Consider the following 26456-nt stretch of genomic DNA (forward strand, 5'->3'; position numbering starts at 1 on the left):
CAATATATTTTTTAAGGACTGGGTAAGTTACAGAATCTAGTAGAAGGCGTGGAAAACCAATGGAGCAGTGTAAGGGCAATTTGGAGTGCACAGAGAGGAGCTGAAGTTTAAATAAGGTCATGTCAGGTGGGGCTCACTGAGAAGGGGACATGTTAGCAAAGACTTGAAGGAAGGGAAAGTGGGCCATGCAGGTATCTGGTGTGGTTCCAGATAGAGGGAACAGTCAGCATTAAACCTGTGTAAGGTGCACACCCAGTGTACTGAGGAAGCCACTCTGGGGTGGGGGAAGGGGAGAGGAGTAGGAGATGAGGAGGAGGAGTAGTGGGCTGGTCACAGGCCTCTGTAACAGCTTGACTTGAGAAAATGAAGAACCATGGAGGATTATAAGCAGAAAAGTAACACGGTAGGAATTCACTTACATTTTAAGAGGATCACTCTGGCTGCTGTGTTGACAGTGGGACCAAGGGACAAGGATGGAATCAGGAGGCAAGCTTGGAGTCTACATGAATAGTTAGCATGAGAGACAGTAGAGGAAAGCACAACTGCGGTGGAAGTGGAGGAAGTGAGGAGGGCTGCGGGGTTTGTTTAGAAGGGAGAGTTTACAGATCTCCTGAGAGACTGGATGTGACAAAAGAGAAGGGAAGCCACAGAGGATGACTGCAAGGTTTTCTGCCTGAACATGAGAGAAGCAGAGAGACTACTGGTTGAGACAGAGACACTCCTCCCAGTGGAGCAGGGAACAGGTAGAGACAAACTGAGCCTATAGCACACAAAGCCCTCCTCGGGGAGAAGAGGAGGAACCAGCAAAGTAGGAGGAATCAGGTAGGACCCCGGAGCTAAGAAGAGAAAGTTTTTCCAGATAGTGGGACCAACTGCTCAGATGCTGTTGGTCAGTCACATAAGATGGGAACTGAAAATTAACTGCTGAATTTAGCAACAAGGAACTTACTGATTCAGATCAGAAAGCAGTGTCTGTAGTAGAATTGGGTGAGGAGCCATACGGAGCCGATTTCTCAGGGAATGGGAGGAGAGGAGTTAATGGCCATGATTGCAGATATCTCCTTTGAGTTTTGCTGAGAAGGGGAATGGAATGGGATGGCCACTAGGGGGTAGAGTTTGTTTTATATAACAATGTTTGTATGTGGATGGAAATAGTGTTTGTGTGTTGATGTAGAGAGGGGGAAATTAATGGTTTATTTATCAGTTCGCCTAAATATATGTATATTGAGTGGAAGAAATGGAAAACACATTATATACATGACTGCAACTCTTACTTAATTCTTTGATTTGTTCAATACCTCCTATTGATCCACTGTGTTTATCGCTGTCTTCCCAGCTCCTAAACAGGTCCTGGCACTTCATAGGTGCTGAATATGAGAGCATAACTCAAGTACTATGCCAGGTGCTGCAGGGAAGAGGGAGGTGAACCAACCATTGATCCCACCTTCATGGGGTGCTAACCTAGTAGAGAGAGAGAACATGAGCGTGGTTATAGCACATGGCATATGTGATAGGAAGGAACAACCATATCATTTTAGTCTTCTGTTTAAAATAAATAAATAATAAGTTCCTTGATATCAAGTGTCATCTCCATCATCCTCATCATCACCACCACCAGCACGCATTTACTCACGTGAGCAACCATTCTTGATAACCGACACATGAAAGGAGAGTCAGTGAGCAACCATCAGCAGCACTCTGCCCTTGTATTAGCTGCTTCCCTTTCTACTACCCCAAATTCCCAAGGGAGGCTTTGGCCTCTGCTCTGCTTCCTAACTGCTGCCCAGGTTCTAAGCATCTGCAGGACTTGAAGCATCAGCAGTCGTGGGTCATGAGGAATGAACGTCCAGCTAGTGTATAGGTTGGGGGACCCACCTAACTCACACAGGCTAATGGAAAAGAGAAGAGAGACACATGCAGAATGGGAATAGGATCCTTGTGAGACCCACATGAAGATCGTGATGACATGGCAAGCTTTAAGAATAAAGAGTAGCAGGATCTTTGCCCTCCAGTCTAATAGCAGATCAGAACAGGGAGAAAGAAGACAAATCCTTAAATAAGACCATATTAAGGGGCATAAGAAACTAGGATAGTGTACAGGAGTAATAAAGAGACTCTTGGGAAGGAGAAAGGAATAAGAACAGTTGCTACAATAGTTCTAGATGCTACAAATTTTTCCCCTGAAGAAAATCCTATCTCATATATCATCTCATGGAAATTCCCTTGGTGGTGGGGGGTGGGATGTTCATACTCTGAAATTACAGTGTCTCAAAACTGAATGCTGAGAACTACTAAAACCAAAATTCCTAACATATAATAGATGCTTTTTACATTTTAAAAATTAAATTATAAAAACACTTCAGGAAGGAAGGAATAAGGATTATATTTGAAGCCACAGCCTGTTATAAGTGATATTAATTATTAAGATCAATTGCATGTAGAGAAGTATGATAGAGACTGGTTTGGTGAAAACTAACCAGGCAAAGAACCTGAGATGATCACAAGGTGAAGTAGTTATTATAGTCAAGAGCTTCAAGAGTTCAGAGGAGGGAGAAATTTATTTAACAGGAGGAGGCCAAATTAAAGGACATATAAAAGACCCCTAAGCCTTCAGTGGGGCTCAGGTACACAGGTAGATGGCCTCTCCCCTCCTCCCCAAACTTGTGTCCCCACAGTTCAATAATAACCCTTGTTTTCCTTTTGGTCTTGATTTGTTTTCATAAATATTTCCTCAACAGAGTTCCTTGAGGATAGAGATGTGTCTTGACCATAACTGCATCCCATGGCCTAACCCAGTGTTAGGCACACAGAGGTGTTAGTGAGTGGTGAATAAGTTAGTGAATGAAAGAACTTGAAGAAACCTTCCCTAGGGGAAGAAAAACCCTTTCAAGGTTTTGTTCCAAATTGTGCCCTGAAATGCACCGATTACTTCTTCTTTTTTTTTTTTTTTTTTTTTTTTTGGTTGTCACTGTCGTCTATGATCCAACACATTGCCTCCATTTTCCATTTTAAGTGTTTGGGAGAGAAAATAAAGCTGAAAAGGTTTCAAGAAAATGACTGACGTGTGGGTCGTGGATGGTGTACCAAGGGTAGCAGAAGAAGCTCCTCTGGACTGCATATTTATTGTGTTTTCGGAATGTCAGGACCCACTCGCACATCAGTAAACCAGTAAAAAAGAAAATACTGCTTCCTCAGTCCCCAGGCCCAGTTTACTATCTGCTCCAGGAGAAATGATCTCCAGGGATTCTTTTCACTGGAAATATCTTGAGGACAAGATAAATCACTCTGAAGACGGGCACTAATGTCTGGACTCTTCAGTCAGAACCCTGTTTATCTTGTTGCTTACATAACAATGCATTTGCTTAGGTATCATCAATCTAGTGGTGCTGCATGATAACAAGGATAATAATTTATTGTTTCTGAATACTATCTGGTTTACAGAGCAATTTTATGTTTTAATTTTCAAGGCAAACTTGCAAAACAGGCCGGGGATGCACCATTATTACAATTCGTACTTTTCATGAAGAATTTAAGCCACAGAGAAGTTAAATAGTGCATTCAAAGTGGTCAAATTAAATGGGAAACTGAATATTTAGCTGCTCTGTTTTTTTTTAATATACATTTCCCATTTTCATATACTGTGGCATACTAGTACTCTAAAATACAGTAAATAGCACGTTGCGACTAAGGTTATTTCTTGAGAATCCACAAGATGGCAGTAAAAGATTTTGCATAGACCTGTGTTCCTCCGCGGTCTCTGACCTGTTGGGATTTTGTACTAATGGTATTTGATGGCAGCTTTAAAACTGGTTATTAACATCATGCTAGATTTTTAAAATATGATTCAAGGAATAAAAAATGAATTAAAACCTGAAAATAGAATGTTTGGCTTTGTTGCTTTTTTTAATATTGATGGAGTCCCATTTTTACCAGTAACAAAGCACTGAGAATCCAAAATTGCTCGAGAAAGCTCAAAATGAGAAATGCTGTCCCTTTCTTAGCAGGGACCAACCAGTGACTACTGCTTGAAGGAAAGAGAGGGATCAGTGAAGGGCCAGTATTTAAGCTTCCATATAATTTTATTGCTTGTTATTTCTCTCTGTTCAAATCTACCCTGGAGGGAAGCTTTCCTGATGGACCATGCTGGAAATGGTGCTGTGATCCAAACTACAAACACATTTCCTGCCTACATCTCCCGTGTTTTGTGTGCGACACAGTCACTAAATTATGGCTGGTTTTTTTTCATGTATTTTTAGTCTACTGACACATTTATGATAGAATTAAGGAAGGTATAAACTACCATTCTCTTTCATTTTTTTAATCTGCCCTCATATTCAACGTGCACATGCATGAGTTAGTTGTTTCTGGAATTTTGAACACCACAGAAAAGCATACTCTTTCTCAGTCTAACATAAATGGGTGTTCATTAGCATCCCCTTCGTGTGTAGTGGGCTGTACATAAGGCTCAAAAAGATGGCAGTGGTTTACATCAAGCCTGTAAAAAAAAAATTTAAATTGAGTATCAGATAGCTTTCTCTGGTGTACACTTTCCCACGCTGCCCAGATTTCTCTCTTTCTGTCTGTCCTGACCTCTCTTCTCTAACCTCTTACTATCTTCAAACTCATGGTCATTTTTTATGGAAAAGAGTACAATTATTATTTTTGCTTTTCGTAAAAGACTGTCTTTTCACCTCAGGTGGCTCATCATTCTATTTTCTAAAATCAGATTCTTCCCCGTGAAACAATCTAATACAAGCTACTAAGATAATCTGTCTTTCATTCCCTTACTAACGTCTACGTAAACCTTCTGTTAGGAAATGAAGTCTCCCACTCTGTTCATTTATCCGCCCACCCGTGCCTACAGCAAACTTGATAGGGGCTTTCAGTGCCCACATTACCTTCTTATATAGGATATAATGATGACTAAGCCATGTGTCATGTCCTCAAGATGCTTGTAGTCTAGGAGAAGAAATGAGTCCGTTCACACAGAGTTGTGCCTGTACAAGAAAAGTACAGAGAGGCCAGGAAGTTCCTTCGCAGAGGCAAAACCTGACTGGTGGTCCGGGCTGGACTGGCGCTCTAATTAGTAATAAGAAGACCCTCCTAGATCCTTCAGCAAGTCTAAGATAAACCACCTTTTTATCAGACCACAAAGGAAGAGCACGCAATCCAGTGCGGAGGTGAAAAGAATTAAGAATTAAGAATTAAGAATTCTGAATGCTCTGGGCCCGTGAGACATGAGATACAGGACAGTAGGCAGGCCTCTGAATCCTAGGCTGAGGAATGTGAGATCAAGGAAAAGGAGTTTCCAGATACTCAGTACAATCTGAGGAAATCCCTGACCATCCCCCACCAACCACCTCACCACCTCACCACTACCCTCCTCCCCCCTAAAGTTAAACCAGGGAAACTCAGGACCTCTCAAGCCCCTTCCAGCTCAACATCCTACGAATGTATGTGTTTGAGGGAACTTTGGGTTTGAAAAAGGACACGCTGAAAGTTTCTTAAACAATTACTTTATAATTAATAACTAGAATTTTCCCTTTAAATAATGAGCTTAAAAAAAATAAAAAGTGGGGCGCCTGGGTGGCACAGCGGTTAGGCGTCTGCCTTCGGCTCAGGGCATGATCCCGGCATTGTGGGATCGAGTCCCACATCAGGCTCTTCCGCTATGAGCCTGCTTCTTCCTCTCCCACTCCCCCTGCTTGTGTTCCCTCTCTCGCTGGCTGTCTCTATCTCTGTCGAATAAATAAATAAAATATTTAAAAAATAATAATAAAAAATAAAAATAAAATAAAAATAAAAAGTGAAGGCATGAGTTCATGCTTTATCAGAGTCCACTGGTTATAAATTAATCTTGAGAATAAAGGCTAAATTCCCCAATATAGCTTTTAAAAAATTTTGTCCAGCCTCATCTCTCAAACCATCCTTGCTCTGTTATCTAACCTCCTTTAGCATCCTGTCTTTCCTTGGAATCCTCTCCCCACCCCACATCCGTCTGAATAACTTCTATTCATCCTTCAAATCTTGGGTTACTTGTTACACTCTCAGAGTGCCTTCCAATGGCTTCTCTCTCAAATCCCACCCCAGCCTCCCCAGCACACCAAAACACGTCCAGGTTAGAGTTTCCCAATGCACACATATACCCAGTTCTTTCCCTATCACAGTTCCCATGCTGTTTTGCAATGACATATTTAATACTCCATTTTTCTCACTAGAATGTAAGCCAGGAAAATGTCCATCTTGTGCTTCTGACACAGAACAGATATCCTCTAAATATGTACTGACTAACTTATTAGGTTAGGTTGGATTGGCTCCAATCCAAGTTAGGTTATTACTACAAGTTAGGTTATTACTACAAGTCAGCAGACTCTTTGTGGAGACAGTGAAATGATGCATAAGCACTAATGCATGACATATGCATCAAAACTGTGCAGGACACAGTGCTAGGTACCGTCCCCATAGGCTGACTCTTAATGTGTTACCAAATAATAGGAAAGCATGTCACGTAACAGTATTGAAAGACTGTTTATAACATTGTGCCTAGTATCTCAAAAGTAACAGTGTCAAAAATGTAGTTCCGTCTTCTGTATAACAACCACTAGAGGGCAATGAAAGCAAATGTTGAACATCTAAAGGGTAAACAATTGTAATTTTTTTTCCGATTAAAATCTAGATAGATGATCTTATGTTTGGGGTAGTTTATAGGACCTCTAGGCTGTAGTTTCTGTGATTACAGGTTTAACAGTTATAATTACCTTTCTGGTGTGGTATTAAAACCTAGATTATCTGCGATAATAGTATCACCTTACATTTGGTGCATTATCTCATTTGAACTTCCCACAAAACTGGCAGGGATATATGCTTGTCCATTTTCCAATGGAAAAACAGGTTCTGAGGTATGAAGTAAGTATCCATAAGAAAGCAAACTACCGGCACCAACCCGATAAGTACTTACTGACTGTTTACACTTACCGGGCATACAAAACTCCTTGTCCAGCCACAGTCTAGGAAAACACAGTTCCCAAAATTAATTGCACCAGTGTAGAATAGAGACATCCGGCAGCAGCTCCTTAAAAGAAGATCTTTTGGTTTTAGGTGACTGCAGGGAGCCGTCTGATGATGCTGCCACAGTATCTACCTCGAATCTAATCACAGCAATGTAGTGCTGGTGCCTAGGAAGGAGACATGCTTCTGGACTCCACACTAGTTAGGACCTTCCTAGGGATATATGTTCCATTCCAGTTGCTGCATTTTTTTTTTATTTTTTTAAGATTTTATTTATTTATTTGAGAGAAAGCGAGAGAGCAAGAGCACAAGCAGGAGGAGCAGCAGAGGAAGAGGGAAAAGCAGGCTCCCCGCTGAGCAGGGAGCCTGATGCAATGTGGGGCTCCATCCTAGGACTCCAGGATCATGAATCGAAGGCAGAGGCTTAACTGAGTGAGCCACCCAGGAGCCCCATTTGCTGCACTTTTATAAACGAATCAAGAAGCAACAGGCTAGGATGAATGTACATGATGTATTAGAAAGTAAAAGGGAAATTGGGGTGCGCTGAAGAGGGTGAGATCAAGGGAAATGGAATTAGATATAGGGATTCTTAAGTGTGTTGGCTCTGGAGTCAGAAAGAGTGGTTGTGCACACTAAAAGAAGAAAACTAATAAATCCAGGGATCTAGTTTGGCTCATTATGCATTTCCAACATGGAAGTTAATATGTATTCATAGAATGGTAGAACTCAGGATTCATTTGCTAGAGAAGCCCCTGACTGCCTCTGTCTGACCAGACATGAGAAGCCCTTTCTGGAGGCCCCTGTAAGGCCTACAGGAGGTGGGGCTGGCCTCACACAGCTGTAATGGCCAGTTAAAGAGTGTTAAAATGGGCTTCCTTTCTCCTTGCTCAATGAGAGGGCCTCCATCTCTTGTTCATCCCTTGAGTGAGCTGCCATGAGCAGGGCTCTGGGAGTCATATGAGTCTGCCAGAGGGGGGTGCCACAGGAGGGTATTTCCTTGGCCCAGGGAAGGCTCTGTGTCTCCTGCAGGAGACAGACATCCTGCCTGGGCTCAGCTGGCCCCGCACCCTCATCTCTAAGATGGCAACATCAAGTATAAATATAAACTCATGATGAATTTCACTTCCATGGAGGTAATTCATCACAAGGTCTTTATTATAGGAACTGGGTTGGTTGGTATGTCCTTTGCTATCACCATTGGTTGGTTGGTATGTCCTTTGCTATCACCATTTTATTAGAAGGCGTGAGTGATGAACTTGCCTCTGTGGACGTTGATGAAAGCAAACTGCAAGGTGAGACCGTGGATCTTAAACGGATCTTAAACGTGGCAGTCCTTTCATGAAAATGCCAAAATTGTTTCCAGCAAAGATTACCTTGTTACTGCAAGCTCCAATTTAGGGATTATTACAGTAGGTGCACCCCAGGAAAAAGTTTACCTGCCACGTCAGATGTACCGATGTATGTCTTAGCTCACACACAGCAGCTGAACACCAACACCTGCCATTTGCAAAATACTTGGAAAGAGGGAGTTGGGAGCAAAAGAAGTATTTTTATTTGCTTCAGTTCTAAGGATAGAGAAAGGAAATGCCCTTTCCTTACTAGGGGGAATTTCACAGAAGTAGGATTTGAATTGAGCTTCCCAAAGAAAGTGTGACAATTTAATAAGACAGAGCTTTCTTGGCCCAGTAGAGAGCACGGATGGAAGTTCAAAGGCTGCTGGTAAAGGACGATGATGGCAACACTGGGAGTACGTGTCTGAATCACTGGTTTTGGAAACCTATACCCCTGCGTACATTTTCATGTCTTCATTTTAGTTTCCTTTGAACATTTTAAACACCTCTTCTCCCACATATCCTCTCACACTTCTCCTACGCACTCCCAATCCTCTGTCTCTCCCACATACGTAGCCAAAAAAAAAAAAAAAAAGTAAACGAAATCTCTCTCTCTCGTACTAATTTCCTCTAATCTTTTGTTCAGTAATATGTCAGAGTCAGAACAAGTTTCAGCTCATTAGCTGACATTCTTATGTCATTCCCTTGAAATAGTCAAAGATTTGCTCTTTTCCTTAACAGCCAACAATAAGTACGGATTTTAATGTCCCTTACCCTGTTGCCTGAGGCTGAAATTTCCACAACATCAAACTCATATTTGAGCCTTCTAAGACTCCTCTGGGAAAAAGAACCAGGCAGATTTATTTTACCGTTTCTTCCTTAATCTAAAAAGCAAATTACATAAATTTTACCCATTAAACCTTTTTAAACTAGGAAATAATCCCCCAAAAGCAATTTTTAAATTTTATATGCCATTGATATTAAAAAGTATAAAATTGAAATTTGCTTATAGTAGTATCATCCACTAGTAGTAGTAAGTTGAACCATGCAAAATTGTCACTTTTGTAGGTCAAGTCGAATACTGGCAATTTTGTATGGTTCAGGCTAATATTTAAACTAGTATGGATTTGTATCTGTGTGGTACCCATAGAATCCCCACAGATGAGTCAGTCCTTCATCTTTTGGGTAGAGATGACAGCCATCAATGGTAGCGCATTAGGAGTCTTCAGAGGGTTCAGGCCAAAAAAAGCTATCTGTATCGGTTTACTTGTTTGAAAAGGATATTGAAACAGGAGCGTTTCCTAACTTCCTATATTCAAAGCAACGGCCACCATCATTGGGTAGTTTTTGTACACATCATCTTATCTTATTCAGTCCCCAATATAACTATGCAACTCTTTGAGAGTAGATATTCTTATCATCACTTCATAGATGTCAAAATATAGTCTCAGAGCAGGTAACTTGTTCAGAATCACACTTGGGTATAAGGCAGTGCCAAAATTCCAAACTTGAACCTTCTGGACAAAACCCACACTTTTCCCTTCTATCACACTGCCCTCATTGATTTTTTAAAATTAATTTATTTATTTTAGAGAGAGTGTCTGTGTGCACAAGCGGGGAGAGTACAGAGGGGGAGGGAGAAAGAATCTAAAGCGGACTCCCCACTGAACACAGTGCCCAGATGCTGGGCTGGATCTCATGACCCTGACCTCATGACCTGAGGCAAAATCAAGAGTCAGATGCTTAACTGACTGGCCACCCCGGTGCCCCTGCCCTCATTGATTTAAAGAAAGAGAGAGAGAGAAAGAGAGAGAGGTAAACAGTTCTCCAAAATGAAATACTGATTGTCATGAGCATTTAATAATATAGATGCATGTTAAGTTTCTTGCACAGAAACTTTGACTTTCTACAATTAACAATCTTTAAGATAAAATCCTATAAAATAGGAAGATCCTCATTTAGAGCCCTGAGCTTAAGAGGTTGTGTCTAAATAATGTTGGCATCCTTGAGACATGTCATAGGACCCTAACCATAGTAAGTCCCAAATAAATGCTTCTAGAATGAATGTTTGAATGAGTAAATAAATGAATGACTTTTATAATAGAGGGAGGCAGAATAGGTACATAGCTCTTTGAAGAATCAAATATCTTACAATATATACATATTTGTAAGTCACATGGTTGAATCACAGAATCATAACTCTGATTGGAACCTCACAGACTCCTTTGCACAATGTTTGTGTGTTTAATAAATGAAGGAACAGAAGTACAACATTCCAAAGCTAATTGGTGACAGAATTATATTCACTGAGCATTCTGGAAAATATACCAGTCTCTGGATTTTACCCCCTATTGGGACATAAAAGCACTTATCTAAAATAGGAAATTATCCTTACTTATTTATATTTTGACACATAGAATAAATACATATATGTATATATGAAAGACAAGTACACATACATAAATAAGGGGCAGAGCAGCTTGCTTTCTTTAAGGAAATAATAAAGTTGGGGCATCTGGGTGGCTCAGTTGGTGAAGTGTCTGCCTTCGGCTCAGGCCATGAGCCCGGGGTCCTGGAATTGAGCCCGGTGTTGGACCCACTCAGTGGGGAGTCTGTTTCTCCCTCTGCCACTTCTTCTGCTTGAGCTCTGTCTCTCAAATAAATAAAATATTTTTTAAAAAGGAAATAATAAAGTTAATTGTTTTTATTGCATACATGTAATTGATAAAGATCAATATTAGCCAGGAATATCATGCCTGTAAGTCAAATCCAAGTTTTTTCTTTGAGAACCCTGCACATTTACCCATCCTTGGGTGTATTCATACTCTAGAAAGGAAACTTACGTGGCCAGACACCCATCAGCCAGCTTTAACAAAGAAAAAAAAGATAAATTTTCATAGATACAACAGATACTTTAATATACATTATTCTAAAAAAACACATTGTACAATTATACATACCTTTCTTAGTGATTTATGATTTTTACCCTCATTTATTTTATCTTCTATTCATTGAGAAAGCCACACCTTTTTCTGGTTTACCTGACTTTCTCATGATCACTGGCTTTGAAGAGAGGTAATATTTAGAAGGGATGTATTGTCTGTAAATAGGTGGTATGCATGCATAATCCCCTATTGTCATCTAATAGTCATGGTTTTCAATTAGTCCTTTCATAAGTTTCCAATGTGACTTTTCCCCTAAGTGCTTCTTCAACCCCATATTTTGTATCTGAGGCACATATTAAAATTACATCAACACAATGATGTTTTCATGCTTTTAAGAGGAAATGATTTTTTGGTGAAGGATGAATAAGAAATAGAGGTTACCATAGAGGGGATGTGAACCTTGAGCTGTGCCCATACCCAAAACCCAAAGTTAAGCTGCTGTTAACTGGCTGATGCTAGGTAAGGACCTAGGGGTAGATGGGGAGGCAACCTTGGAATTTAGAATATTCAGCTTTTAATAGCAAAGTTAAGAAGGAGGGCAAACATTCTATCAGTTTCTCAATATGTGGCAGATCTCTACATTAGACAGGAACAAGTGGGTTTTTTAAAAAATGTGTTACAGCAGCTCCAGGGCCCTATAAATCACAGGAAGCTTCCCTAGAAGCCCGATGTAGAAAAACCCTAACTTAAGGCTTGTCCTTGACTGAGAGCCACAGAGCATTAAATATAAACAAGACAGTCTGAGGTAGCACTTGAAAATGCAAGCAGAGATCATTTTATTTCAGTTTGAGAGCAAGGTCCTCTGGTTTGCCTATATTTGACAGCCACCCCAATGTTTTAGCTGTATTAATGGTAGAATAGGAAAACTTTTTAATTTTCTATTAGTGTAATTATAGGGTTCTCACAGAAAGTCAGTTTGGGCTTCAAAGGGAGAATAAAATTCTGCTTAGGTGGTAAACACAGTAAGTCGTAGGCTGTCCTCTCAAAAGAGCAGGAGAAATCAACCAGAGGAGAGAAAAGACGATGTAGCAAGAAAGTGGAGGCAGATCGGTCAGACGGAGGGGGTAGGAGAAAGGCGAGAGAGATCAGCGGCAGGAGGAGGGAGTAGAGACAGCGCAGAGAAAAGGTAAGGGAGGGGAAGCGGATGGAATGTTGTCACAGATGCAGATGCAGAGATCAACAGAGGATCAAAGAGGTGAGACTCTCAGGGGATGGTGGGAGGAAAAGACGGAGGAGGTAGAGTGGGAAACCGTGTCGGAGAATCAAGGGATCCTACCCTTGCAGGACAGTGTATGTGGTAACTTTTCCAGGCAGCTAGACATTTGGCAAAAGAGGAAACAAAACAATAGGAAGCTGCATGTGATTGTAGATTGTGAAGGGAAAAGATACTGGAAGGGGATTTTAAAGAATCTGCAATTATGAGTCTGGGTTCCACGGAACTCCCAGCAACAAGAACAGCAAGGGCTTGCGGTGTGCATTTCATTCTGGCGCTGGCAACTGTTGGTGAGGTGGACGGAGTCTGAGCTCCCGGTCCTGGTCTCAGGCAGCCTCCAGAGCTGCTCCTCTTTCTGGGTCGACTACCGCCCCTGCACTTACTAACTAAATGCTGGCCCATCTCACAAGATGTGGCAAGCCTGTGTCTGGTCAGCGCCTGCAGCCAGCCTTTCCCATGGCTGGCCCCAGCATAGGGGGAAGTACAGTTAAGTTCAAGGAGTGAGCTGGGTGGGGAGGCACTGAACTTGGCCACAGGAACGTAAAAGGGTTTGACAGTGATTCAGATGCTCTGAGGGATTGTGGAGCTCTCCATAATGCCCAAAGTTTCTGAGCTGCTGGAGGGAACTGACCCCTGCACTAGGATGATGATGATGATGGGGGAAGGGGGCGCTAAAGAGAGCAGCCCTGAGAGACAACACACCCAGAAGGGGCTGTTTATGAGATGGAAAGACAAAGCAGCCCGCAGTGATGGCAGGCACTGGCAGGAGCTAAGGCTGCTGTTAGAAGTCATCCTTTTGTGACATCTTGTAAAGGGATGTATGTGTGGGGGGATGTCGATTCAGCAGCACCCCGGCATTGGTGGCTGTCAGAGGAGTGTCACCTGCAGAGCTGAGGCTGGAGGCAGCCAGGATGGCAGAAGAGGACAGCGTAAGTGTTGGGGAGAAAGGACCCTGTCTGTATCACACACAGCAGAGCTCTAACCCACCTCTGCTGGTTGGGAAGCTTTTAATCTCTCTGTGCCTCAATTTCCTCCTTTTAAAAGCTGGCCTCAGAAAAGTTATTGGAAGGATTAGCATTAATGAGCTAATGTACCGAGCAGGGTACCCTCTTGCCCAGTATTTGGTTACTAGTATTATCCTTATCAGCAACTTCCTTGCTCCCAGTTAAATTTCTGGTCACAGTTTGAAGAAAGCCAATTTCACTGGATTTCTTCCCTCTTTGTTCCTCTCTCTTTTCTTTCCTATTCTCCTCAATTTTTTCTCATCCTTCCCATTACTTACTGAGCATTTACTTTGTGCTAGGAACCAAACCTTGGCAGTGGAATCTGATTACTTGATGTTTTTTCTCTAAGGGAGAGTGGCTTTTTGGCTTTGTTCACATCCAGAGCTCTGGCAACTAACCATGGAAACTCACTTCGCTGGGGAGCTGTTTTCTGTGGGGAGCAACATTCTGTGTGCTAAATTGGGAGGCCTGGAAGGAGGGAATTGGTTAGTAATTAGAAAAATTTAAATGACTGAAAATACCTCTCTGACTGTGTAAATGGAAAATTTTCTGATGTTTACAATATTCACTTGGGACTGACGGTGGAAGACTGCACACAGCCTCGGCTGCTTTTGCAAAGTCCTAATACATGCTTGAGAGAACAAAGGAAGTGATGACGGAGAGGTAATTCCAGAGGATGCCGTTCTTTCTCACTCTTTTGATTTTACGGAGTTTGTCCTCTCAGAAGAGTTTTGAACTCTCTCTTACTTCTTCTGGTTCTCCCAGTGACCAGAAAGAAACTTTTCATAAAATCATTGACTTTTAGAGTTAAAGCTCTATGTTGTGTGATCCACTTCCCAGAAGAGGCCATATCCACGACAGCAGCTCCAGCATAGAAAACCCTCCATCCTTAAAGAAAACTGCCTCCTTGTCATCATCCTGCACACCCCCTGCAGTAGCTCCCCTGTCTCTACTTTCTAGTGTGTCTCCTTTTCCTTATTAGCCAATGGAATTGGCCACCAAACTCTTGGTGAGCTGGTTAATGATGCTTCTTTAGAGGAACAGAAGTCTTTGTGAACCTTAAGACCTCTCCAGAGTAGAGGAAGAGATTCATGAGGCACATGTAATTGTCATCAGCCTAAACAATAATTCAAGAGGAAGGGAGTTTGTGCCATATCCTGGGAATACAAAAGAAGTAAAATATTGGCTGGGACTCCCCTCATAGGGCTTACAGGCTATTTGGTGACACTGATTCATAAAAAAGTAATTTAAATGGAAAAAGAAAGCAAATTACATAACACTGTGTTGTGTGATCTCTTTTTAAAAACAGTAACTACATAGGAAGGTAAATATATGTATTTTTTGCACTATATACTTTCAGTCACTGACATGTGTCAGGTACTATTCTAGATATCAGAACTATAGCGAGGGGTATTACTCATACATGTGTGGGGAAAAATATACAGAAGTTATATATTCAATTTATTATCAGTGGTTACCTGAAAGTTATAGTAGAAAAAAGATATTTAATTTCCTTGCTGTTCTTCTGCATTATTTTAATTATTTAAAATGAACTTGAATGCTATACCTTAAAAAACAATAAAGCACTATAAGGGACAAAAATCCATGTAATGATGCCAGGTTGTGAGGCTAATGGCCAAGTGAATGGTACAGACCATTAATAGGAGGCCTGGGAAGGTAGAATTTGATGTGGACACGAAGGAAGATCCAGGCTTCAGGTAATCCTAGGGAACAGGAAGCAGGACAGGGAGGAAAGGCCCACGGGGAATGGCACTGAGATAGGGATGTGCAGGAAGCTTCTGGTTGCAGCAGACAGTTTGCTTGGGACAGGAGGAATGTCATAATATAAGGAAACAAACACTAGCATTCTCATCTGGCCTCTGCCATGAATACAGAGTGGCCTTGCAAGTGACTTCATTTCCTGGGCCTCAGTCTCCTTACCTGTGAAATGGGAGGATTGACAAGATCAACTCTCATCAGAGTTGTCTGTGGTCCTAAGAGAGTAGAGAGAGGAATAGTAAGATAGAAAATTTTCACATAACCTACAAGCGTTGAGGAACATGTGTAAAATGTGAAAAGCAGTATGTAGAGAAAAGTAGACTGTCCATGATATACAAGATGGCTGTCAAAGTAGTAGGAGTAGAAAAACAGAAGGAGTAAGGGAGGGAGGGAGGGAGAGAGACACACACAGAGTTTAGAGGAAGGTTTGCAGGTCAATTGGAAATCTGCACAGGGGCACCTGGGTGGCCCACTCAGTTGGGCGTCTGACTCTTGTTAGGCCCAGGTCCTGGTGGGATCATGAGATCGAGCCCCACATTGGGCTCCGTGCTCAGCCTGGAGTCTGGTTCTTCTTCTTCCCCTCCCCGCTCTCTAAAATAAGGTGAATAAATTTTAAATTTAAAAAAAAAGTCTACTGCACAGTAATGGATTGTATCTTGATAAATAAAAACAAACACATGAGTCCATAATGATACTGACAGAGAGAGAATAAAAGGCAAGTTCTTTTGCACAGAAGAATACCAGCTAATGATTCTAGCAGAAATAGAGACGTAGGGGAGCCTGGGTGGTTCAGTCGGATGACTCAGATGACTCATCTCCCTATCATCTCAAGGTCCTGCGATCAAGCCCCCTCCCCTCCCAGCCATTGGTCTCCTTGCTGAGCAGGGAGTCTGCTTCTCCCTCTGCTTCCCCCTGCTCCTGCTCTCTCTCCTGCTCATGCTCTCTCTCCCCTCAAATAATAAATAAATAAAATGTAAAAAAAATAGAGAAGTACAAAATCACCAATTTACAACCCTAAGTAAAATAATTGTTTTAGGCAAGCATAGTCAATAGATACTAAAAAATATTGAGATGAAAGTTTACTGGGAAGAAGGATAGTCACATGATCTCAAAAAATTACCCCACAGATTTGTTATTTACAAGGGTGTCATTCTGAAGGTGCCTTTAGAATGGAGAGATCTGGTGGTCCTTAACCAAGTGACCAAACTTAGTATCACCAACAGTGAGACAATCTCACATTTATAGTCTTCCTAAGGTGATACAGTAAGAAGTACACAATGTTACTCACTAAATATCACTAAAAATGTTTGACCTGATTCTGATAAGGGAGAAACAATTAGACAAAATCAGGTAGAGCAGTCTGTCAGTATCTAGCTTGAAGTCTTAGCAAGAAAAAAAGAAAAGAAACTCAATAAAAGAAAAAAGAAGGTAGTTTTTTAGGTTAATAGTGAGTAGAGACATAACAACCAAACACAATGAATAAAACTTGATTCAATCTGGATTGAAGAAAAAAAATCTATAGAAGACATTCTGAGGGCAACTCAGAAAATTTGAATAGGTATAGTATATTGGATGGTGTAAAATTGCTGCTACCTTTTTTGATTTAATAATGATACTGTGGGTATATTTATTCTCAGGAGATGACTTGCTGGTATTTTAGGTTTGGAAGGGGCATGATGTCTGTCATATATTTAGAGGGTTCCAAAAGAACAAGTGTGTGTGTTTATGTGTGTGTCTCTTCTGAAAGAGAAAGAGAGGGGCAGAGAAAGGGAGCTGGAGGGAGAGAGAATAAATGTACCAAAATATTAACAACTGTTGGATCTTGATGAAAATGTCTGGATTTTTATGTACAGTTCTTCAAATCTCTCTGTAGTTTGAAATTTTTCAAAATAAATAGTTGGGAGGGGGTCTATTGCAATAGTCTAGATCGAGACTTAGGGCTAGGGTAGCAAATTAAAAAAAAAAAGAAAAGTAAAAGATATTTTGAAGGGACAATAGATAAATAAATATCATTTCTCAGCAATAGTGGTAAGTACAATTTGATTTTCAGCATTCATGTCTGTTCAGATCTCTTCCCCTTCATCTGACACTGAAACAATCAGAAAGAGGATTCAGGAGGCCTTGACACATTTGCCTGAACTCAGAAGACCGGTTTCCTGGGAGCTTTTAGGCAGTGAGATGATAACCTTATTTTTAGGTAAGGAATAAGTAGGACAGATGCTATGATGTAATTATGGACAACAGTCAGATGCCAAGATACACATAAACCCAAACACAAAAGAATGTCATTGTCGTAAGGAACAGTAGTGAAACAAGCATCAGATGGGTCCTGCACACAGTGGCCAGAGTTTGAGTTTTTCATTCATGGTTTTTGACCAAGATAATTCCATTAGCACCTTATTCCTACTGAAGCCTTTCAAGTGCTTTAGAAATGGGCTATTTGACAGGTATGACAGGTTCTTTTCTTCCTTTAAAATTGATTTTAATGCTTATAATTAAGGTCATCCATGCAGGTGGGGGTGGGGGGAAGGAACCAAGAACCTCTTTCACCTGCACTATAATCACATTAAGGCTCATTTGGAATTAGCAGATTTATGTGATCCAGTGTTTCTTACTGCAGGTGCTACTGCATTTTTGGAAGGACTGTTTTTCACTGTACCACACGTTACAGAACATTTAACATACCTGGGCCTTGCACAGCGAATGCCAAAGCTCACCCCAGACTCTGACATTTTGAGGAGAGTATCCCCCCTCCATGTTTCTTTTTTTTTTTTAATTTATTTATTTGACAGAGATAGAGACAGCCAGCGAGAGAGGGAACACAAGCAGGGGGAGTGGGAGAGGAAGAAGCAGGCTCCCAGCGGAGGAGCCTGATGTGGGGCTCGATCCCATAACGCCAGGATCTCGCCCTGAGCCGAAGGCAGACGCTTAACCGCTGTGCCACCCAGGGGCCCCCCTCTCCATGTTTCTATACTCAGTCGAGAACAAGAACTACCGTTGGACTGTAAGCCCTTGAGGGCAGAGCCATTGCCTTCTTCACCAGTGCGTTCCCAACACGCAGTACGGTGATGGCCCTAAAGAACATGCTCTGGAACAGTCTGTTCAGGAGCTTTATGTAACATGTGAATATTTGATTACCACTCTCACCTCTTCTAAGAACACCACTGTGTTTTTAATGTGCTGTGGCAGCCCTTTCTGATTTTTACTGTCAAAGCAACACAAACCTCAAATTCAGTTGTTAAAACTTTTCTTATATAACTTTCGAAATTGTTATATGACAATACATGTTCACTTAAGAATTATTCAGGTGCTGCTAAAGGCTATAAAATGAAATGTAACCCCTTCTCTCCTCTTCAGCATTACGCGCCCAACCACCAGGGCCTCCCGACCACAGCCCTCTGCAACCTCTCCTGGGGTTTGGTTGTGGAGCCTTTCAGGCATTTTCTGTAAGATCATATATCCTTTTTTCTCTTTCTTTCTTTTCTTCCTTTCTTCCTTCCTTCCTTCCTTCCTTCTTTCCTTCCTTCCTTCCTTCTTCCTTTCCTTCTTTCTTTCTCTTTTAGTAAGGAGGGTTATCTACATATATCTAGTTTTTAACTCATTCTTTAATTTAGCAATATATCACAGCTATTTGTTGGTATGAGAATTTTAAGCATTGCTTTTAATGGCTACATCATATTCCATAATTATTTGATCAATTTCCTATTGATGGTGTTTTTAACAGTAGATTAAATTTAGTGATAGTTTAATATCAGAAACCTAGAAACTGCAGAAAACTAAATTTAAAAAAATAACTGCGCATTTGGTGTCAGTCACTGATTTTAGAAGGGACAACATGCCGAGCAAACTCAGAAGGTTGCTGTTATTACCACCATCCATCAAGGAAAGTCCTCGGCTTCAAATCTGGCACTAACCTAAGGGAATCCACTGGCTTGGAAGCACACACATCCCAGAAGAGAGGGCTTAGAGGGTGAGATGCAAAGCACATCTCCGAGGGCAGGAGTTTAGCCTCACTCCCCAGAGTTTTACCTTTTGCCCGAGCAGTTTGTGGGCTTGGGTGATACGTAAGTGAGTGATTCCTTACAGCCATGTTTTCAAGGGCATTGAGAGAGACATGGGATGAGAGCTTCAAGGATACTTCTGCCATGATATCTACAGCTTTCTGTGGCTCTGAGAGACACTCGTATCGACAGACACCCATGCCCATCGTGCAGTACGGCAGACAGAAGCCTGGAATGAAGAGAGTGGTCTGGCGTGGCTTGTATGGGTCACTGTTTTCCTGTTCATGTGTTCGCTCCCAAAGGAGGTTCCAGAGCCATTCTGCTATTACCTACGTCCTCATTGGTGATAGAGCCCCCAAAGGCCAGGGAGTTTGAAAAGAGTCAAAGTTCAAGTCCAACTTGAGACTAAAACCAAGTATGTATGAAGGACCAGCAAGAGTGCCTAGGAGGACAAGGAGCTACATCTCCACACGAGGGGCCCACATCTGACCGAGCATCTGTCGTCAGAGAGCTTTTCAAAAATAAAGATTCTTAGTTCCCACCCTCAAAGATTCTGATTCAGTGAGTCCAGTGTAATCAACCATTCTCCCCCTAGAGGACAAATTCCTTCTGAAAAGGACTCTGATCAGTACCTGGCTCATAATAAGTATGTAATAAATGGTAGTCAGATTTTAATGATTTAAATAAAATGATGTGATCTAATAGTTATAATCATTTATTAATTCAAGGAGTGTTACGAACTATCTGCATAGTGTTGCAGGCCTTAGAAGTATAGAGACAGGGGCGTGGGTGGCTCAGTCGGTTAAGCATCTGCCTTCAGCTCAGGTCATGATCCCAGAGATCCAGACCCGCCTCGGGCTCCCTGCTCAGTGGGAAACCTACTTCTCCCTCTCCCTCTGCCTGCCACTCCCCCTACTTGAAATCAATCTCTCTCTCTCTCTGTGAAATAAATAAAAAATATATTTAAAAAAAAAGAAGAAGAAAGAAAAAGTATGGAGGCAAAAGAGACAAAGTCCCTATTCACAGGAAGCTTTTCTTGGGGTAGATGGGATAATAACACAATATCAGGTAGATCTAAGTTCCAGGAGAAATTGAAAAAGGATGTTAAAGATAGGCTGCCAGGCTATTTTAAAAGGGGGTAGCCAGCAAAGAGCTTTCTGAGGAATTAACCTATAAGCTGAGACTTTTAAAAATAAGGGATCAAATGTGAGAATTGCTAAGGAAGAACGCTACGATCAGAAAGACAGCTGGTACGCGTGACCCAAGGCTGGAAGGAAATTGGATTTAGGTGAAGCAGATCTAAGGCCCTTGTGCCTGTGAAATAGTGAGGGAGGCAGAGAGTGGAAGGGGATGGAATCAGAAAGATGGGTCAAGATCAAGGCAAGGTACAAGATGAAGTCAATGTAAAAAAAAAAAATTAGCAGGAGGGAGGCATGGTCTGATATATATACATTTTGAAAAGATCCCAATAGCTGCTGGGCCGAAAAGGATAGAGGGAATGTGGGGGGGCCAGCATGAGAGCAGAGAGCCCAGTCAGGGGGCTAGTGCAGAATCCCTGGGAGAAGCAGTGGCTTTGCCAAGGGGAATGGGGGAGTTGGAAAAAAATAGACTTACAATATGGCTTGGAGCTAGAGTAAACAGACAGGCTGACGGATTGCACGGGGAAGTGGGAAGGAAAGAGAAGTAAGGTTGGCAGGTAGGTTCTTGGTTAAGTGGTTTGAGTGGTGGATGGTTGTATTATCCATTTGCTGAAAGTGGCAAAATTGCCCAGACACCAGTTCAGGAGAAAATTAAGAGTTTGATTAGTTTGAAAAATCTTAGACGTCCAGCTGGAGATGTCAAGTAAGCACATAGATTTGCAAGTCTAGAGTTAAGAATCAGAGCCAGAGATACGAGTGTCATCTTGTATTTGTATAATATGTTAAAAGTTTCAACGATTTTTGCTTACATAGTCTTGCAATATATTCTTGTTACTCAAAACACATGAATCCTACGTTATTTACTGTGTTTTAGCCTATACTAAATTGGGTTTGGAAAATTATATACTATATATAAGATTATATATATAAATATATAATATAAATATATAAATATTATAAATTCTATATATAAATATATAAGTATATAATAAAATTATATAAACATAATATATAAATATATAATAAAATATTATATATATGAAAATATTTGGATTATTTTCAGTTAAAGACTTGAAAATGATCAGCCCTCTATAAATGGCCTGGTAAACCAAAATGTTCTTTTTTTTTAATATGTGTTTATTTTTTGCATCAGCAAGCCAAATTTAACAGGGATGTTAAGGGGCACCTGGTGGTTCAGTCAGTTAAGCGTCTGCCTTCTGTGCAGGTCATGATCCCAGGGTCCTAGAATCAAGCCCCATATCAGGCTCCTTGCTCAGCGGGGAGTCTGCTTGTCCCTCTCCCTCTGCTGCTCCCCCTGCCTGTGCTTTCTCTGTCTCTCAGATAAATAAATAAAATCTTTAAAAAATTAAAAAAAAATAAAAATAAAAAAATTAAAAAAAAATAAAGTTAATTATAACTGCCAAGCCATGTAAATATCCAATGCCAGTTTACATTTTGCCTGTGCTCTACGTGGATTCTGGCCTTGAGCTCTCACGCAGCTATTGTCAGAAATGTTATCACTCTGCACCAAGCACAACAGCCTCCAGGAGGAGAAAGGAGCTTAATTAGAAATTTCCACTTCAAACACAATTTATAGTTCATTCACTCTAAGCAGGCTCGAGGGTGTTTGGAAAGTTATCACTGAATGAACTGTTTGTTTTTCTCACGTTGTCAACAAAAAACATATTGGCCATGGAATATATTTGTTTACGAAGCACTGGAGGGGGGACCTCAGTGATTTAGTATGAGGCTTTCTTTCTAGGTGAAGAAACTGAGCCCCAGAGAGGGAAACAGACTTCCCAAAGTGAAATAAGCTAACAGCAGGCTGGTGCTGAAACTCAGGACTCCTCACTCCTAGGACCGTGCTTTCCAGAGTGCCATGCTCCCTCTTTCAGTACCTCTGACCCTAGGACTTCTCCTTGTCCTGCTGAGTCTTTACTGAGACAATTTTATACTAGCCAATTCGTGTGTGTCAGGGGAGGGGTCAATAATAGCTCATAATTATATGTCCTTATTATGTAGCAGGCACTGTTGTAAACTAATCTAACCTTTGTACAGCAAGCCTCTTCTACATCTGGGGCTAATCAGATAGGGGTACTGGCCTTAAGAATCCCAAAACTAAATTGATTATTAGTGCAACTCTTTCTTTAAGCTTTCCTTAAGCTCCAAGAGACACAGCAAGCTCAACATGTTCAAAACAAAATGCAGGGGCGCCTGGGTGGCTCAGTTGTTAAGCGTCTGCCTTCGGCTCAGAGCATGATCCCGGCGTTCTGGGATCGAGCCCCACATCAGGCTCCTCCACTGGGAGCCTGCTTCTTCCTCTCCCACTCCCCCTGCTTGTGTTCCCTCTCTCGCTGGCTGTCTCTATCTCTGTCAAATAAATAAATAAAATCTTTAAAACAAAACAAAACAAAATACATTATCCTCTTGTCCAAACCCACTTTCTACCCTGCGTTCCCATTCTAATGGTATCATCACTTCCCTGATCACCTTTCTCAGCTCCCATTTCCAGTCAACATTATTATAAATAGTATTTAAACTCTATTTAGTCCCTAGATGTATTTGAGAATAGCCATCGAGAACCTCCCTCTATGTCCTCTCTCAAGTCTATGCCCCGTTTCCCATAGTTCCATTCTCAGTTTTCTAATTCAGGCTTTCATCATCAACCATTTGTAATATTGCAACAGTCTCCCATCTGATTATCCTATTTTTCGTCCCTTAGTCCTTCAACTCCAACTCTTCACTCTTGCCGTAGTTATCCTAGCCCAAACACGAGTCAGATTGTGTTAAATGCCTCTGTATCCCCCCCTTCCCCACCACCACTTACTGACAAAACTTTTTAACCTGGCATTCAAGCTCCACTTCTGTTGGCACAGTGTTTTTCTCTGTCTCTCCACGGTCTGTGTGAGCCATTCTAGCCTGCTCACAATCCAAGATTAAATGGGATATTTATAGTTTCCTTGCTTCCTTCACAAGTATGTGATAAGGATCAGTTAATACATGGGAAGCTTTTATTATATTTGTTTATGTCCCACCTTATTTAGTAAGAAATATGAGGTGGGAAAACAATTTCCTACTGACTGTAAAACGCTTTGGGGATGTTATTTTCAAGCCATGGAAATCATCAAATTCTGAATTACAGGGGCCCTAGAGACGGTGGGGCCTAGAACATTCCACTTCCCTCAGCAGCTCAGTGGCTGGCCTGAGTAAGTTAGTGACAGAGTGAGCAACTGATCGCAAATTTCCACCTCACTACATCACATCACTTTAGGAAAATGAAAATAGATTTCTTCCCTCCTGAGAAAAGTTGGAGCCTTCTACATCATTTAATTCATCTGCTCTTATTATCCCTAGTCTCTCTGAATAAAGTAGAAATAGTTTAGATTCTGCCCCAATTTCTTCCCTGCAGCCCCCTGCCACATACCAACTAGACCCCCACCTATGAAACAATGTGCTTGAAACAGTCCCCTGTGTTCTGTACAGACTAGTTTTAATTGAAATCTGGTGCCAATTATCTCCCCCTTTCCCACTGGGTCACTCGTTTGCACTTTTTCACGACAATTCAGTTAAATTTGTAGTTTTTAACTACTCTTATTCCAGGACAGTCTCACACTAAATCTATTCTTTGATTTCATCATTGCCAATAAAAGCCATTTTACAATCCTGGTTCGTAGATAATAGATATGCTCTAATAGGCATAGCAACCTTGGTGGCCTACTCAGTGGGTGAAGTGTTACGTTAAGTACTTTATTATGTTCTCTAATCATCCTGACAACCAGCCAGCAAAATATAAGCATTAATATCTTTGTTGCGTATGGAGAAACTAAAGCTCAAAGGGGTTAGGTAACTTCCCCAAGGTCCTGGAGTTAAGAAGGGGCAGGACCAAGATTTGAATCCTGGCCCTCCAACTCTAAACCAGTGTTCTTCCCGTGACAGTTTTCACAGCAGGCAAATGACCTGAGCTGGGGTGGAAAACCAAAGCAACCACAACGAGTGATGCTGCCCTATGAGAAGCATTTCCAAAGGGATCCGTTCATCACCAGAGGCTCTTACCAGGGCTGGCAACAGCACCTTCCTCTTGCATTTTCTCTAGCTGTAAGCTCTCCTAGGGTACAGGAGTGATGGTAACATAATATTTCTCAATTCTCAGCTGAGAAATGGTTCCCCATTGCATCAAAATAAACTCCAAATTTGCTAATATGGCTTTTCATGTCCTGCACTGCCTGGTCTTTGAAAAGCATTAATATGTCATAGTTAGGAACGCTTAGGAATTTGACTATCAAGCTTTATTAACAATTTCAAGGATAAGAATGATCATGAGGCACAAGCAAAGCAAAGAGAGATTCAGATTGCCTGAGTTTAAGTCCTGGTTTTGCCATTTATTACTAGTAGACCCTTGGGCAATCTATTTAATGACTGTGCCTCAATCTCCTCCTCTGTAAAATGGGCATTATTATGTGTTCTTACTTCGTAGAACTATTACAAGGGTTAAGGAAATTGATAACAGGCAATAATTAGAACAGTGCTTGCCACAGAGTAACTGCTCTGTGCTTGTCAGCTATCACCACCACCACTACCGTCCTCATCGTCATCGTCACCTTCATTTCCCCCCCGTCATCTCTCACCTCTTTCCCACTCTCCTTTCTCCCCTCCCTGCCATTTGCCGACAACTACTTTCTTTTCTTCAGATGTATCAAGCCCTGTCCTACCTGCAGACTTTCACATGTCCCTCCCTCTCTGCTTGGAATACTCGTGCTACTCCTCTACCACAGCTCTCCATGAGCATTCCCATCCATCCTTACCTGGATAACTCATTCATATGTTGTTTCTGATCTCACTTTCTCCAGAAAGCCTTCTCATACCTCCTCCTACCTTCAGTAGGGGCCCTTCCTTCCCTCCCAGAACTTTCTGACCTTTTCCTGTCTTAGTGTTTACCACCTGCTGCTTAATTGTGTGTTCAGCTGTCAGTGTCCTCTGTGGAGCAGTGAATTGCTTAATAATAGCTGCATGTCACTCAAGTTCACTTCCTCTCTTGAATTGGAAGAGGAAATGACTAAAATGGTTAGTTTTTAAAAACCAAATTTGTCAGCTTTGTGCTGTAGATGCAGCTTTTAGCTGTAGATGGGTACACATTCAAGGGTAATAGCCATAAGTAAGCATCCCTGTTGCCATACTTCACCTCACATGCATTCAACTGAGTCTCTGATCAGGTATTAAATAATATCAAGATTCTAGAAATAACACTCACAAGAGCCACCCCAAAATGGAATGGAAAGACTAGGGGAGGAAAGAGTTCCCTGTCACTAGAAGTATGTAAGCAGAGGCAAGTGATCACTTGATAAGAATGATGTGGAGAGATGAGGAAGGAAGTGAGGTCATTTAACTTAGAAATGAGAAAATTGTCTTCAAATGTTAGAGAATCATATAAAAGAAGAAAAAATAAGAAAGAAGAAATGCTCTGTGAGCCCCCAGAAGGAGGAGTTAGAACCAAGAGGTAGAAAGTACCAGGAAGATAATTTAGATTCAACACAAAGAACTTTTTTCTTTTTTTAATCATGAGAGCTGACCCCAAGGGAAATGGATTTCTCTGAAAGACAGTGAGTTCATCAGAGTGAAGCCAGTGCCACATCAAGCTTAGATAATCATTTGCCTGGAATAACATAACCTGAATATATTTTCCACCCATTCACTTGCTTCTTCATTCACTTACCTCTTTAGTGATCACGTACCTACTATTTGCCAGGCACTATGCTAGGGACACAAGTGCCAGCAAGATGAGCTCCCGCCTTCAGGAGTTCACAAGTAAGCACATTCCATAGTGCTTTGACTGAATCTTTGACTGGGAGAAGTTTTCCAGGTGAAAAACGGATGAAAAATTATGTTCTAGCTAGGGAAAATAGCATGTGCAAAGATGCAGAAATGCCTAAATTAGAGAAATAAAAAGGTCAACATGATGGCAGACAAGGATATAAGAATATGTAAGGTGGCTGAATCATACATGCATACATGCATACAAATGGGCTCTCCCCAATTCTG

The 26456-nt window shown here is 41.4% G+C and overlaps 1 protein-coding gene and 1 long non-coding RNA gene across 10 annotated transcripts in view; one reads left to right on the forward strand and one right to left on the reverse strand.

Annotated features, from left to right (window-relative positions):
• The window catches only part of LOC103675332, a 35972-nt gene extending 10628 nt beyond the window's left edge, over window positions 1-25344 (reverse strand). The window contains exons 1-2 of the long non-coding RNA XR_005835010.1: window positions 25223-25344; window positions 1299-1461 (exon numbers count right to left, since the gene is read on the reverse strand). This is a non-coding gene — a long non-coding RNA (uncharacterized LOC103675332). The remainder of the gene's footprint in view (window positions 1-1298; window positions 1462-25222) is intronic.
• Window positions 1-26456, forward strand: part of DLG2 (discs large MAGUK scaffold protein 2) — a 1159208-nt gene that overhangs the window by 834561 nt on the left and 298191 nt on the right. The gene's annotated exons all lie outside the window — the stretch shown is intronic.

The sequence above is a fragment of the Ursus maritimus genome, unplaced genomic scaffold (genome assembly GCF_017311325.1).
Source record: "Ursus maritimus isolate PB19 unplaced genomic scaffold, ASM1731132v1 scaffold_16, whole genome shotgun sequence".
NCBI lineage: Eukaryota > Metazoa > Chordata > Mammalia > Carnivora > Ursidae > Ursus > Ursus maritimus.